The sequence below is a fragment of the Schistocerca nitens genome, chromosome 5 (genome assembly GCF_023898315.1).
Source record: "Schistocerca nitens isolate TAMUIC-IGC-003100 chromosome 5, iqSchNite1.1, whole genome shotgun sequence".
NCBI classification, from domain to species: Eukaryota; Metazoa; Arthropoda; class Insecta; order Orthoptera; family Acrididae; genus Schistocerca; species Schistocerca nitens.
In genome coordinates this window covers 221,054,444-221,067,654 of record NC_064618.1, presented here as the reverse complement: position 1 = coordinate 221,067,654, position 13,211 = coordinate 221,054,444, and the positions used below count along the sequence as shown (strand labels likewise).

Below are 13,211 nucleotides of genomic sequence, written 5' to 3'. Positions count from 1 at the left end.
GATTAAGGATTATTTACTTATTTATGGTTATAAATGTTATTTTTTTGACTGGACAGTACCTGAAGTGAGGAACTGCTAGGTCAAAACAAAATTGTGGTACTTACTTAAACGGCCACCACAAACAAAATTAATTCCTAAGAATTTTATTATAAATCTTGTGGTTTTGTTCCTGCATATGGTAACAGAAAATTATGACTAACTCATTAAATTAAAATTGTTAAGTCACAATTACTCTGCATATTCTGCACTACTGCCAAATTGTATTATGTGCCACTTTGACCAAGTATCCCAGTTGTTCAAACAGATCATGTGGTACAGTAGCCTGAAGCACATATTATCATCCTGAAAACTCAATAGTTAATCTTTTGCTAACAGAAATATGTTGTCATATCTGTACTATCTGTGTCTATGACACTGAGTGATAATCATAAATGCTGACAACCAATGCTTCATTTCTGACAACAAATGTCTAAAAAGTATTTCAATTTAGATTAACAAGTAGGTGCCCTTGCAAATGTTAATATCAATTGCAGCTTCAAGCATACTCGCATAGTTCATTCAAAATTTTTATCATAATTAGTGGCATTTCTGAGTAGATGGTTTTTACTTTGTTCATCATTTGGAACATTTGATTTTTACTAGTTACACTTACTTAAGGGGAGTTGGAATGCCGGAAAATGGAAAAAATTCACATTTTCAGTTTTTAACCTTATAACTTAATTTGAAATTTTCTGCTTAAAATGGTGCAAAATTTGTTAAGAAATTCCAATTGGAAGTATTTTTATTTAATTTTTCAAAATTACATGTGCGCCCAGCAAAGTTACCCATCTTGTGATTTGTACACATTTAAATCTTCGCATTTCCGAAAACATTACATATAGAAGGCTGTGGATTTCACTCTTCAGTTGTAGAATCTTTGATCCTTCCATAGGTACCATTGTTTTTACGACTAGCTGTGTTTATTGTTCAGTTTTTGATCTGTGAGTGTTTGTTTTGAGCCTCGAGTTTAGTTTGTCGCTCATTTGGAGTTTGTTATCTGTCTTGTTTTGACTTTCAGTGGTGAGTGCGTAGTTTCTACGATGCCTAGGAGTGCATCATTATTTAAAAAGCGAAAGTTTCGCGGTAATAGATTTACAAATAACGTTTGTTCAAGTGATTCTGCTTCAGCACCTGTTGATGCTGGTGAAAGTTCTGACGTTTGTACAGCTGAGATGTGTGAAGGAGACACGCCCACCAGTGCATCAAAAAAGAAGTTATCAAACTGTGCAAGTGAAATTACAGATGAAGCTTCTAATGAACAATATGTTTTAGTCGACTTTCCTGTTTTTACTGAGTTTATGAAGAAATGTTTGTGTTGTAATCTTTGTGGAGGTTCTTTTGATATGAACATAACAAAATCTATAGGACTTTCCTGCAAAATTGCTATAGTTTGTGCCAGTTGTGAAAATGAGACCTGTTTTTGGAGCTCTAAAACATGCAGTAGCAATTTGTTTGAGAGTAATATCAGGCTAATGTATGCAATGAGAGCAATTGGTAAAGGACATACTGCTGCTCAAACATTTTGTGCCATAATGAATCTTCCACCTCCACCTGCTAAAATTGACAATTACACTGAAGTGATAGGAGATGCTGTTCAGTCTGTAGCAGATTTATCAATGAAAGCTGCTGCCAGTGAAGCAAAATATATAAATGAAGGAAACCCAGATATCCCTGTTGCTTTTGATGGAACCTGGCAGAAAAGGGGTCACACATCCAAAAATGCTGTTGCTACTGTTACTAGTGTGGACAGCGGTAAAGTTTTGGACTATGAAGTGCTCACTAAACATTGTTACCATTGTGCATCTGGTAAGATAGAAGCAGCTCACATATGTAGCAAGAATTATGAAGGTACGAGTGGAGGCATGGAGGCTGCCGCTGCTGTGAAAATGTTTAGCAGATCAGAAAAAGAACGGGGAGTATTTTACACAAAATTCCTTGGAGATGGGGACTCCAAGGCATACAAAAGTGTTACAGAATCCATGCCATATGTCAATAAGACAATAACTAAACTAGAATGTGTCGGTCATGTTCAGAAACGAATGGGCACTCGTCTAAGGAAACTGAAACAGAATCTGAAGGACAAAATTTTGTCAGATGGTAAAACCATTAGAGGTCGCCTGTCAGATAAAATTATAAATGAATTACAACAATACTATGGTATGGCAATAAGAAATAATGCAAATAATTTGCAGGAAATGAGACAAGCTGTATGGGCCACATATTTACATCGATCATCAACTGATGATAATCCTCAACATTTTGCTTGTCCAGATGGTCCTCAGTCATGGTGCAATTATAGAAAATCTCAAGCTACTGGGGATCCTTATCACCATAAAAATTATATTCCATTGGCTGTTATGGAAGTAATTAAACCAATATATAGAGACTTGGGGCATCCTGATCTTCTGCGAAAATGTCTTCATGGTTGTACCCAGAATCAAAACGAGTCGTTCAACAACCTCATTTGGACTCGTGTACCTAAGAATGTATTTGTTGGGATAAAAACATTGAAATGGGGAGTCAGTGATGCTGTTATTTCATTCAATGATGGTCATATGGGTAGGCTAAAGGTCATGGCAAGGCTCGGCATTGCTCCTGGTATCAACACCATCAGAGGTCTTCAGCTTCTGGACAGCGTGTGAGTAAGGAAGGCTCAGTATGCAGCTGAATTTAATACAAAAAAAGCAAGGGCAGCAAGGAGAAGAAAGCTTCTAGGTGAAGAAGAAGAACTAGAAGATGACCCTGATTACTCTGCTGGACACTTTTGATAATAGAATAAAAGGTATTTGTGAATTTTCATAATAAATTACTTTAATCGCATTTTCTGGCATTTGACATTTTTAGTGTTACATGTACCTTTATCTCATAAACCACTCAACCAACAACATTCAAATTTTCAGAAATGCTGCAAAACAGTTCAAAGAGGCCACTGAACTAGAATCATGACAAGAACTGGCTTATTCTCTGAACTAGGGAAGTTTATGTTATACTTTTTCCAATAAAAAATGGCTTAATGGTAAAAAATTCATAAATACTATACCAACAAAAAGAAAACATTGGTTCTAGTTCAGTGGGCTCACAATATATGCTGAAAACCTCTGCCAGAATTTCAAAGTTCTGAAGATAATAGTTCCAAAGAAAAAGGTACACAAAGTTAGCAAATTTAACATTGGCGAGATAGGGCATTCCAACTCCCCTTAAAAGCTTATCTTCTATACTGTATAAGGAACACGACACATAAGCAAAACATAAGTGAAAATAAAATAGAATGAATTTTGTGATCAGTCTCTCAGTTTCTGCATAACATTCAATTTTTGAAATAATACAGCATATCTGTCACCAAATTCTGCACTATATTTTGAAGTACCTGACTAGCAGAATAACAAATGAAGATAGACTAATGACCATAAATCATGCCAGATTTTGAAACAGTTTACTGTCTTCCTCTCCAGAACTGCACAACAAGAAGGAACTGCTAACACTGATTATTTGTAGTCTACATGGTTTGGAGAATTGGACAGTAGGGGGAGCCACAATGAAAAACACAACAAGCTTTCGAAGCAAGATGTTGCAGAAGATTTCATGGACAGAGAATGACCAATGAAGAAGTCTTCAACAAATTAGAAAGATAACATCATTGTGGAGGACTACCAAGGAACAGAAGGATTGATAGGTTGGACACCTATACAGAGCTTGCTTGCTCTATGTGAAATTAATAGAAGGAAAAAAGCATGGGCAAAATGCACAATGAAGAGCAATACTTTAGTATATCAGGCAGACAAAAATATCTGAAATTGAAAATGTACTCAGAACAAAAGACACTTGCAGAAGAGGAAAATTGGACAAGTAGAATTGCTGCTGATCAATTTATGGACTGAGAACAAAAGAAAAAGAAGAAGATTTTGAAACAGTTTACTGTGTTCCTCTCCAGAACACTGGAGCATATAATATAATAGACTCATGAGGATGCACAACTGAAAGGTACTTCTTTCCTTCCTATACTTCACTTCCTTTCTAACTACAATACAGTGCCCACCAAGTACGAAAATCATTGGTACATATGCTCAGACAGCAGCATTTAGACATTCGGAACAAGTAGAATCACTTGGTGAAATGTACCATTTAATCCAGTACTAGTTCTAGCCCCCATATATTACACCATGAAGAGCAATTTGTAAGAGAACTCACATTATCTAAGTAAGAGTATTCACATTATTAGATTAGATTAGATTTACTTTCATTCCAATTGATCTGTAGTGAGGAGGTTCTCCAGGATGTAGAACAAGTCAGAAAAACAACAATACATGACAAATATTTACAACTCAAACAAATAAGCTAATGTACCATTCCACAGGTTCCAAGTGGCATGGTCGTCATTTTTTTAATGAACGCTATATGAAAGAATCATTTTACAAATACTAATGCACTGAATTTAAACTAAAAAAGTTTTTTATTTATTTATAATGTAATAAATGTGTAATACAACTACTAAATACTTATTTACAATGAACACATTACTGCACTGAACTGGTGCAGAAGTTAGATTGTACTTACACACACACACACACACACACACACACACACACACACACACGCACACACACACACACTTATTTACAATGATGAACACATTACTGCACTGAAAATGTGCAAAAGCTATATTGTCACACAAATCAATTGGTTCTACTGGGAAATTCATCAATGGAGTAGAAGGAGTTGGCCACCAATAACTCCTTTAGGCTTCTCTTAAACTGAATTTCATTGGTTGTTAAGCTTTTAATGGATGCTGGCAAGTTATTGAAACTGTGTGTTCCTGAATAATGCACACCTTTTTGTACAAGACTAAGTGACTTTAAATCCTTGTGAAGATTATTCTTATTTCTAGTATTGATTCCATGAATTGAACTGTTTGTTTGGAAAATTGATATATTTTTGATGACAAATTTCATTAAGGAATAAATATATTGGAAAGCAGTAGTTAGTATCCCTAGTTCCCTAAACAGGCTTCTGCAGAATGTTCTTGAGTTCACACCACATATAACTCTTACTGCACGTTTTTGTGCCCGGAAAACTTTAGCTTGGCTTGATGAATTACCCCAAAAAATAATCCCATATGACATTATGGAATGGAAGTAAGCATAGTATGCCAGCTTTTTCATTTTTATATCCCCTATGTCTGACACAATTCGCATTGCAAATAGAGATTTGTTAAGATGCTTCAGCAGTTCTGTGGTGTGCTCCTCCCAGTTGAATTTATTATCAAGCTGTAATCCCAAGAATTTAACACTGTCCACTTCTTCTATCTGCTTGTCATCGTATGTTAGGCATATACTCGTGGGACACCCCTTACAAGTTCTGAACTGCATGTAGTGTGTTTTCTCAAAGTTTAGTGACAAATAATTGGCTAGGAAGCAATGATTAATGTCCACAAATATTTTATTAGCTGACCTTTCTAAGACTACACTTGATTTGCTATTTATTGCAATGTTTGTATCATCGGCAAACGAAACGAACTTGGCTTCTGGTAATGTTACTGATGAAAGGTCATTGATATACACAAGAAAAAAGTAGGGGCCCTAAAATGGAACCTTGTGGTACCCCACATGTAATTAGTTCCCAGTTGGATGATGCGCCTGATAGCTTGATACATGTCTCTTTCCTAATAACACCCTTTGTTTCCTGCCAGAGATATAAGATTTGAACCATTTTGCAGCATTTCCTGTTACACTATAATATTCTAATTTAATTAAAAGGATATTGTGATTTACACATCAAATGCCTTTGATAGATCACAAAATATACCAGTTGCCTACAATTTTTCGTCTAATGAATTAAGCACATTTTCACTGTAAGTGTAGATAGCCTTCTCAATATCAGAACCCTTTAGAAATTTGAACTGTGACTTTGACAGTATGTTATTTGAGATAAGATGGTTATAAAGCCGATTGTACATTACTTTTTCTAAAATTTTTGAGAATGCTGGCAACAAAAGTGAAATTGGACAGAAATTTGATGCTATTTCTTTATCTCCCTTCTTAAACAGTAGCTTAACTTCAGCATATTTCAACCATTCAGGAAATATTCCACTGATAAATGACTGGTTACACAGAAAGCTTAATATTTTACTTAACTCAGAATCACGTTCTTTAATTAACTTTGTTGATATTTCATCATATCCACTATATGTTTTTGAATTTAAAGATTTTATGATGGATATTATTTCTGCTGGGGTAGTGAGGGTCAAATTCATATTATGGAAGTTACTTGAAATGTCTGGTCTGAGGTATTCCATAGCAGCATCTACAGAACCTGACAACCACAATTTTGTCAGTAACAGTTATAAAATGTTTGCTAAAAAGTTCAGCAAAACTATACACGTCTGTCACCAATGTATCATTTACCGTATTTACTCGAATCTAAGCCGCACCTGAAAAATGAGACTCGAAATAAAGGAAAAAAAAAATTTCCGAATCTAAGCCGCACCTGAAATTTGAGACTCGAAATTCAAGGGGAGAGAAAAGTTTTAGGCCGCACCTCCAAATCGAAACAAAGTTGGTCCATTGTAATATGAGACACAATTTAGGTCGAATGAAAGATGATACAGCTACAGTAGTTTGGTTCTAGTCGTAAGCTTAGCAGTTAAGCTTTACCAGGTAGCCATTGCTACGCGTCAGGCGCTCCGTCCGTATTTATACGGGGAACCTTCCTTTTTCACGTGCTTCGTCTGGTTTGAATCGATTGCTTATTTTGCTTTGATCTGATAAGTGCCGTTTTCTTTGTTATAGGTGTTTACGTCACTCTAAGCTGAAAATGCATTACTGTACTGTGTAATGCATTGTTTGTCGCATGTTGATAGTGCGTGTTTAAGGCATGTCGCCGCTCGCGGCATGACTTGCTTTTGTGCGCGCTACCGCCGTTTAAAAAAAAAAAAAAAAAAAAAAAAAAAAAAAAGAGGAATTGTCTCATTAGTGAAACAATGGCAAGAGACTGCTATTTGTTGTTACTTACACTGCTGCTTTCTTTGATAATGATCAACAAGAACCAAATGCGTATGATAGAACATGTTCTGAACGAGAGTTTTGCGAAAATTTTCCTCCGTTTGAAAATCTTTGCGGCCGCTTCTTTAGTACATCAAATTCTGCACACAAATTAGTCATGTTACATTTAAAATCTAGTCAGTTGCCGTGCTTCATTTCTGACTATCACTATCAGGCATAAGAATAATACGAATATAAACATGACACGATACGTATATTCTTCCGCGTTTGCTGTTGTCTCACTCTAGTTTCGTAGTTTATTACGCAGACAGGATTTAAATGAGATAGCAACAAACACGAAAGAATACATGGCAAAATGTTTATATTCGTATTATTCTTATGGTGAAGAGAATACTGCATGTGATTCACATTTCATAAGGTTCCTATTAGCAACCATCTCTTCTCACAGGTAGGAAAAAACTCGGAACGTAGAGTTGGCCATATTGACAAACATTACTAACAGTCTTGCCAGTCGGATTTTCGTAGTACATTGAAATTCTGCTATATTCGAAGATGAACAATACGGAATTTGTATTTACTTCGTTGGATAATGTATGAAAATGCAGTGGTCGAAACTCGGGGCGGAGAAAAAAAAAAGCTCGTCTTCTACCTATTTTTTTTTAATTTATTTACCGATGCAGAGGTTTTGGCGCCAGTATTTATCTTTGTGCCCACAAAGCATGCTTGTGTAGCGCTACATATATTCGACGGCAGAAGTTAGTTGTGGCGGCACCTATTAACATTTTTCAGAACTTCCGCTTGCTTTGCACTCGATTCTAAGCCGCAGGCGATTTTTTGGGTTACAAAAACCGGAAAAAAGTGCGGCTTGGATTCGAGTAAATACGGTACTCTTAATTCTATTTGTCCCTCTTCATGTTTGGTTCTACCGGTCTCCTCCTTCACTATATCCCATATAGTCTTTATTTTGTTATCTGATATGACTATAATTATCTAGTGATTGTACTGTTGCCACATCAGTACCTTTTCACAGTAGTAAATAGCCACCAGATCCTGGTGTCAAATTGCAATTACGTACATGAAGTGACCTGAAAAGCAGAATTATGGTACAACCAATCAATAATACATTGAAAAACTATTTGGCATTGGCAGGGCCAGATGCCAGTGTCCAACAGGCACAATATTTCATTAAGTGACCATGTTGTTGTCATTGTATGCACTGAAGAACTGACTACAGAGGACCTGGAGCAGCAAGATGCTCTCTTTGCATTGTTTCTGGTCTGCAGCTTTATCTGCCATCCATGCCCAGTATCTCATCCTTCACTTCTCCCAGCATATCATTGCTCCATATTGTGTTTGCACCGAGATACCTGTGCTGCCAGCACCTCTGCTGGTCCTCCGCCTTCCCCTGAAGTCAGTTCATTATGGGACAGCTCATTCATCTTCTCATACGTGCAACTGCAGGTTACCAGGCCTTACTAAGGATGTAGCCACTATCAGGACTGATCAATGGTTCCCTTATTTGAATCGTGGTATATTCTCTAATGACACAGTCCCAGAAGTCTGTGTCAGAACCTTAGTATGGGCATAATCCATTCCATGTAATACCAATAGGCAATGTTCCATACCTGCAGGCTTGTTAGGCTGCTGCATTTGGTGTGCTGTTGGTATTCTCAGCAATGATCTTCAACAGTGAAACTTCCTGGCATATTAAATTGTGAGCCGGACCGAGACTCAAACTTGGGACCTTTGCCTTTCACAGCCAAGTGCTCTACTGACTGAGCCACCCAAGCCCAACTCACAACTACCGATGACCGTAGCAGTCTGGTCCCTTCAATCCCACTCCCAACTCATCCTCACAGCTTTAATTCTAGCAGTATCTTGTCTCCTACATTCCAAACTTCACAGGAGCTCTCCTGCAAACTTTGCAGAACTAGCACTCCTGGAAGAAAGGATATTGCAGAGACATGGCTTAGCCACAGCCTGGGCGATGTTTCCAGAATGAAATTTTCACTCTACAGCAAAGTGGTTGGAACTTTCATTGTCACAGATGGTGCAGTTCCTATGTTCTAATGTTTCAGCATCCCATTACTTTGCACCGGGTGGGGGCATGTCTGTGTGTAGGCATAGGTAAGTGTGCAGCTTCTTCCAGTTCATGGTGTGGCCCAATGTGCTCCCTTCATTTTACCATGATATCTGGAAAAGGGAGTGTCCTACTCACTCCAACTGATATTCTGGTGTATAGAGTTGAGATAGTTTGAGGAAGTCATTCAGTTTGTCTCTTTCATGAAGTAATATGACACAAGCATCATTTACATACTGGAAGAAACAAATAGGTTTCCACCGGGCTGATTCCAAAGCTTCCTCATCAAAATGTTCCATATACATGTTGGCCACAACTGGTGAAAGTTGGCTCCCCATGGCTATTCTTACAGTCTGCTCATAGTAGCTGTGGCTGAAAAGAAAGTATGTCAACATCAAGACAGCTAAAAGGATTGGTCTTCTCTATGTCAAAGTTCAGGCTAATAAGTTCTAAAGATTCTTATAAAGTCAGTCATGTAAGAAGAGAGACAATGTCAAAGCTCACGAGGATGTCAGTATCCTTACGTCTGAAGTTGTTAATGCATCCAACAAAATCCATGGATTGGCGAATGTGATTCGAACACTTCCGACGTAAGGGCTGCACAAATCTTCAGGTATTTAGTGAGTGAGTAAGAGGTGTGATCAAAAAATAATAGGAATTTTTGTTTTTCTTATAGAATCTTTATTTATTCATCAGCATCAATTTTGTCCCATTCAAAGTGATTGTACCAGTTCTTTTTCCAATCTTGGAAGCACTTCTGGAACTCACTTTTCAGTCATGACTCCTTCAGTCATTCTGTTTTTATCTCATCAATGGTGGCAAAACAATGTCATTTCATAGTTCTCTTTAGCCTTGGGAATAGAAAGAAGTCACAGGGGCAAATACGGTGGCTGAGGCAACATAACTCAAACATTGAGTTGTGAGTGGGAGCACTATCATGATGCAATTTCCACAAATTGTTTTGCCAAAGTTTTATTCATTTTCTTCAGACTGCTTAAGGCAAACAGTGTATAACTTTCAGCTAGTATTCCTCACTGACCGTACAACCATAAAGCACGAACTCATGATGCACTATCCCATTGTAACTGAAGAAAACAATGATAAGAATCTTCACGTGTTTGAACTGGCTGAATTTTTCTTTTGGTCTTGGGTCTTGAGGCAGTTTCCATTGGGTTGATTACGCCTTGGTCTCAATGTCATACCATATACCCATGTTTTGTCACCCATTATAACCTTCTTTAGAAGTTCTGGATTGTTGTCGACTTTATTCAGCAATTCCTGAATTATGCCTGTGTGATGTCATTTTCTGTTGAAATTCAACAATTTTGGAACAAACTTTGCTGCTACACGTTTCATGTCAAAAACACCTGAAAAAATTGCTTGTCATGAGAAAAAGGATATGGCAAGTGTAATTGATGTTCTAGGGCATCAAGGGTGGTCGCCATCTTCCACGCCTTCTTGACCTTCCCTGAAATGTACATACACTCATAAACTCTTGTCTTACTCATAGCAGATTCACAAAAAGCCAGAGTCAACATTTCAAGTGTGGTGCTGCACTACCATTTTTCAAGAAAAATTTAACACAAATTCTTTGAGCCATCTTTTTTAAAAGTAAACATTTGCTGAACACACTAAAACACATATAAGCTTTTCAACTGACAACAATAAAGTATAAATTCAAAAAAGTAGAAAAAACATACATACATCAGGAATATAGGTATCACCACGACAAATTTTATTTTTTGAAACTTCGGTGTATAAAGTCTGTAAAATTAAAAATTTCCCATTACACTTTGATCACATCTCACACATCAGGGCACCAATGTTGCTAATAACAGAATGTAAAGGCACCCCATCTCTATGAATTTTCAGCAGTCCATGAGATCACAATGGAACTAGTGCACTTTGTTGTAGTTTCTTAACAACCTCATTTGGCAAGCCGTATTCTTTGAGAAGTGCCATGGTCTTCCTCTCTATCCTCTGCTAGGACCAGCATTATCTTCCAGTGTGCACTGTCTTCTAGCAGGTCACAGATCTTTTCAATTGAATACCAGTGAGATACGACCACAGTGGACTGCCTTTGTTGGCAGGTAAGATCATGATATCTGGATCTTCTCTTAGTTCCCATATGGCAGCCCTCTCCCTGCTAGAGATGTTCAGTTTCATAGGTGTTGTTCATGTGAGAGCATAACAGATTTTGTGATGTACTACTATAGGTGTGTCAGCTGGAAGTCATGCCAGCTGCTTGTTCTACTGTGATGATAATGTCCATGATAGGTGCAGATTTACGAGTGGGTACAAAATTGAGTCCTTTCTTAAGAACTGAAACTGTGTCCTCATCCAGTTGTTTGGCCATATGATTGATGTGGTCTTGCAGGGAGCATCAGAAGGCTCTTAAGTATGCTCTCAAATTTTGATGTTTGACCTGGCCTTCCTTTGTGCAGAGCCTGCTTTGTCCTATACGACACTGTCAGTCTATTCCCACTTCCAAGAACTGAACTGGTCAGCCAGCTATAGATATAATTTGAATAGTTCTTCGTTAGTCAAGTCTAGGTACCAGCAAGTAAAGTGTCCTCTCTCCCATACCATGGCTATGCTGGCATGTTTCTTGATTTTTCTGGCTGCTGCTGAGTCAATGAGATGCATTATCTTGGCAAAGCTTAGCACAACATGTTCTTCATTGCATCTCATAAGGAATGCAAAGGCACTCAGCAAACAGCTCTTCTGTTGCTGCAGATTGTCAAGTCTTTTCGTGCTGCGGGACAGCTCCTCTGTAAAGGTATGTGATGTGATTTTTCATTCTCTCCTCATGAAGTAGTTCACAGGTGAATGGACAAATGTCAGTGTCCAAAATACACAATATTTCAACAAGCAACAACTAGGAACAGCAGAAGTGTTGCCAGAAGGAATATCTGTGCGTGAAAATAGGATGGAGAAACAAGGTAGTAGGAGGAGTGGAGAAAGAGATGCTGGGTGCAGATGATGGACAGAGTGCTGATCAGAGAGGAAGGAGAGTGGGGGGGGGGGGAGATAAAAATATCATGTCGGTCCTTCAGCAGTCAGTTCATCAGTGCACCTGATGATGGCAATGTGGTTGCTAGCTGTAACGTTGGCCCACTGGGCACTGACATTTAGCCATTCACACACAAACTATTTTGTCAAGAAATATGCCGGGAAAAGCTGAAGAATCACCATAACAAATACATACCCCATTCCACACCTAAATGAATTTCTTTTGAGACCAGCATACATGAAACTTTTTATAAATGTTTAATTCACAGATGCTTATTGACAAATTTGTTAAACAAGAAGCTCAACACATCATTGTTATTAATACACCCTTCAACCTGCAGAGGTTCGCAAATGTAAATGTTATTTTTCAAATACTTCTGGAGCAGCTAACCAAAAATGTACTAATGTACAAACTACATGTGTGACATTATTGTCAAAGACATGGATCAGCAGTGTAGCTCGACTAAACTCTTGATTTTCTGATCCGGACTGCATGAAATAGGCCTAAAATTTAATTTAGACAAATGCAGTTTATTTCAAGAACAAAGGAACATATAGAAAACAGCACCATTCAGAAACTACAGACTCATTATTGAAACGAAACAGCCTGATGAAACTAAAGGCATTTCTCGGAAAAATTCAGGTAATTACAAATGTAGCTGAAACTGTGCACCCAATCAATTGCTCTGGTGTAAATCTATGCCACAAAAATTTCTAAGGAGTGTGACAGCATTTTTTATGCTTAAGAGAAAGCTTCAGTCTGCCCCAAGCCTAGCAATATTTGAAATTGGGAAATTATTAATTCTCACAGAAGATAAATGCAAATACATAAAAGTCTTGTCATACACAATAGAAACCCTGGCGGCATTTAACCAATCAATTATGCATCAAAGACACGAAATCAGAGTCCAGTAAACTACTTCCTAATTAGTTATCATTTACATAATTAATTAAGTTCTACATTTATTAATTAGAGATCACATGCCATTAGTAGCACTTACTGCTGACATAAGTGATTCTGTATATCCAAAATGAATTTAAATGATCCCTCACCATGCAATTTTTTTGCTCAATGGCACAAA

The 13,211-nt window shown here is 37.5% G+C and overlaps 1 protein-coding gene across 1 annotated transcript in view; it reads right to left on the bottom strand.

Annotated features, from left to right (window-relative positions):
* LOC126259858 (tyrosine-protein kinase hopscotch) overlaps positions 1-13,211 on the bottom strand; it is a 189,787-nt gene that overhangs the window by 125,351 nt on the left and 51,225 nt on the right. The window lies entirely within an intron of this gene.